The sequence below is a fragment of the Borostomias antarcticus genome, assembly GCF_949987555.1.
Source record: "Borostomias antarcticus genome assembly, chromosome: 4".
NCBI classification, from domain to species: domain Eukaryota; kingdom Metazoa; phylum Chordata; class Actinopteri; order Stomiiformes; family Stomiidae; genus Borostomias; species Borostomias antarcticus.
Window position 1 is genome coordinate 15944603 of NC_140237.1, and position 4260 is coordinate 15948862.

Sequence of the window (4260 nt, forward strand, 5' to 3'; positions counted from 1 at the left end):
CACCGTAATAAATAAATAACGTTACACAAGTTGATCTTCAAAAGACCCCCCAACTTGCGACATGTCATGTTAGTACACAGACCTCCCTCCCATCCCCAGAACCACCTTTTTGGATATTAGACCATGTAACAGACCCTGTGGCAAATGCACCCAGTGCAAAAGATGCACAGAGTTTAGACATCCACGAGCATGTCTTTCATATCAGATAAAACAACACAACTTGCTCTTCCAGGAACGTTATTTATTTATTACGTATTATGTTAGTGTATAGGGCTAAGACAGAGCTCTAAAGTCCAGTATTTTGGAGCTCCATAAGACATGGCGATGGAAAAAAGCCCTGTGGACATGCATTTCAGACTATTCAACCACAACATGTCATCTCAGGTTTATGGGCATTGAGCAAGTCGGCTCACCGCGGAGAGGAGGCAACATGAGGGCTCTTACTGTCGTGAGCTGGTATGGATCTATGAACTGAACTCTAGCACCTAACGGTCTCAATGAGGATTTCAGCATCCAACCTTATCTATGATTTGAGACTTAATCAGCCCCTTTATTTTTAACTTCATACTGTTTTTCTTTGGTTGTTTCCCCCCTTTAATGTCATCTTTGTTATTGGATCTTTTTGTTTAGATATTAATTTTCACATTTGTACCCCATTATGATGCATTTTCAATGGTGCACACCATGTTTATTCATTTCGAGTTTAATTCAGATGTTTTAAGTGAAGATGTTTGCCTCTGTACCAATGTACAACTTGTAACCTTTTCCAGGACCGACATGGTTACTGCAGTAGTTTTTCACCACCACCAGATGGTGGCAGAGGACTGGTTACACAGCTGTCATCGATCAGAACTGATTGCCTGATTGCACTGACCCTGTATAACTGACCATGTGCATAAGTGTACACTGTTAGAGTAGGCTACTTACTTATTGACCAAGGTGATTGCTTATGTGAAGTCCCTACCGTGGCTCATAGAACCTCACCACCAGGTTTTATTGTTATCCATGGCTCATGAATCTAATGGTATTGCTTAAACTACCATCACATCACATGAGTCAATCAGTCACAGCCTCTCTTAAAAATGTTTCTCCCAAGTGTGTGTGTGTGCTCCAATGCGCTCTGTCAGAGCGGTGCCACTTGATTTAGACCTCTGTTCGTGCTCACAGCTCAAAGGTCAACTCCTCAGTGTCAACTCACACATGCATTCCTCTTCAACCTCCCTCTCCGGAGGAAAGGCCCAGGTTAGACCCTCTTTAGTCGACCTGGGTGGACGGGCCTAATCACCCACTCCTCTGTTGATGGAAAGAAGTGCCTCTCTCTCCTTGCAAGCTGTTTTTTGAACCCCCTTCCAGGAGGGCAGGGTATTGATGTCACGTCTCTTTGGGTGAACACAGTCCTTCTCTCCTCCCTGGCAGATTAACAATCCCTGCATTCAACATCTCTCACTCAAAGCAGGACATCACAGAATAAATGTCTAACATCTTATTAAATATCCTACTTTAAGCATTACCTATATACTCACAGTTGATACATGGATACATTCTCCAATCATTATTGTCATTACTGTCTCACGTGTACGAGGTTACATAGTCAAGATCAACAAAGAACAGATACATGACTTATAAATGTCTACTTCTACTTTAAGTGATTACATTTCCAATAAATGATTCACTCAACAGTGTTACTTGATTACACCTTCTCCTTTTAACATCTATTTGCAACCTCATACAGGAAAGTTGTTTGTCTTCAGGCAGTTCATCCAACACTATCCCTTTGTTCCTTCTGATAAGTGCCAGACCCTCGCTAGAAAGGCGGGGGGGTTCCTTAACACCAGAGCTAGCCGGGCCCTTTGTCAGTTCCGTGTGTGGACCATTCGTTATTCATCCATCCATCCGTTTTTTTTAGAGGGATCCACTTATAATATTTTGTTACCTTTCCGGCCTGTCCCAGGTGCTTGGGCCGGATCTGCCACCGTAGGCCTCTCGTCTCATGTCTGACTCTTGGGCCTAATGTGCCAGCCCTTGGTGCACTTGGCAGTCCACCGCTTGTGTGTTTGACTTGACAAAGACCTGAGGGTCGAAACGTTGGGATAAACACTACTCTTTTGCACTCACGATTGCCTTGGTCTCAGTGTGCGGGTTCTATTCTACTTTTTCATGAATACCTGTCAACCCAGCACACAACAAACTGGATGTGCATACGACTACCATATTTTCAACCGTTATTCTTCTGAAATAAAAATATAGCCTCTTTCAACACTGTTCAGAAGCCTCTTTCAACACTGTTCTGAAGACCCAGTGAGTTCAATTAGCTGAATGACAATTGAGTTTTTTATTTTTTATTAAACACAATGAGAACTGGCTCTTGAACATTGGATCAACCAGTAAAGAGAAGAAGGGAAAGTGGTCTGAGTAAAATAATTCCACAAAGTTAGCAAGTCTCATTTTCCCCTCAATCATGAGTCTCAGATGTACACGACTTATGTGGATCAGGTTTCTTACTTGTCCAATTCAGTGATATGGCATTCAATGACTTAAGGTTGGACTCCTCTAGTAGGACTTTACTCCGGATCTTCTTGCTTTCCCAATTAACGTCTACTAAAGGGCAGTTTGCATCACGGTCCTCCTTGGTGAAGTCCTCTGTGAACCTTGTTCTCTGCAGATTGCAGATGTCTTGGTGATCTTGCAAACTCGTCCTGATATCGACGCATGGAGAATTGCATGATCATCTGTCACTGTCTACTCCTCTTTCCTCCCGATCCGAAGTCCACTACATCCTCCAACTTTGGTGACAGTTGGGGAGCGATCTTGCTAAGGAGACAGAACGTCCTAACTCGGATTTGTCTTCCTTTCATTCCATTAACCCACAAGTTCAATCTTCTCTCAAGCTCTGACTTTGGTCTTCACCTCCTCGTTGTCTCTCAGGAGTGATTACACTTGTTTTGAGGTGAACAACTTTCTCTGCAAACTAATCTCAGCATTAAACTCTACTTGCTCACCCTATTTATCGGGATGGGTTCTCTTATTGCAACATGAATGTCTACGAGTTCTGTCAGAGTTCCATCCTGTTTGTCAAACCTTTCTGAGCTTGATCCCTTCAAGTGAAGTTGGGTTGGAGACCTAGACATTATGGTATGTCATTTTCTCCATCTTTCATTCTCTTGGCATTACGGTCTTTGATAGGAGTAGGCTGTGATGAGTCTCTCTGACATCTAAAGTAGACGGATCATAGTCCTGGTCAAGTGCATGGCACTTACTTTCCCACATTGGCTTTCAGTGACGCAGCTAGCGAGCTATGAGATTGAACATTTTCCAGTTGACGTTGCATTCAGCAGTACTGAACTAACCCTAACAAGCTCAGTGACCGCATGTGCTTAGTTTTGTCATCTTCCCAGAATTCCAACTACCAAATTTGTAACAAGTTAATTTCATTTGTTACGTTTAACTGAACCCTAACTTAAAGGAACAAGCCAAAATTTTGGTACATTCACTTATTTGCCATCTTCTCCAGAGTCAGATAAAGACACACCCTTCTCTTCTCTGTGCACACAATGGGAAGTATCGAGGCCTGTGCTATTAGCCCATCTTAGGCTAAAGGCAAAGGTGTCGATGTTTCCTATTGTATGCATAGAGAAGAGAAGGGTATGTGTCCTGTCTGTCTCTGGGGAATATGGCAAATAAGCGAATGTACCAATTTTTGGCTTGTTCCTTTACCCTAGGGCCAGGTGGAGTCCCCCAGGGCCAGGTTGTTAGGGTTAAGACCACCCCAGCTGTTCCCTAGGGTTAGGGTTAAGACCACCCCAGCTGTTCCCTAGGGTTAAGACCACCCCAGCTGTTCCCTAGGGTTAAGACCACCCCAGCTGTTCCCTAGGGCTAGGACCACCCCAGCTGTTCCCTAGGGTTAGGACCACCCAGCTGTTCCCTAGGGTTAGGATAGGGGATGAAAGCTACTCATTCTTGTGTCTTTTTTGAATAACTTTTGAACGGAAGGTCGGATCGACCTGAAACCTTTTTAGGGTTAGAGCTCGGTTGGGCGTTGCCGCCAACCGGGCATCACGTGGGGATCACGCAGGCAAGCAGGAACTAGTTTGGGCGTGCTAGCTAGCTGAAATGCCACGGAGGAAAAAGCCCACGTACGTGTACCAGCGCCCAGCGAAGGTTTGTAACATTTGTGGTCGAGGAGGCATTCGACACCTAGACAAACATTTACGATCCGAACACAAACTACTACCAGGAACTCCGGCTTACATCAATTCGATA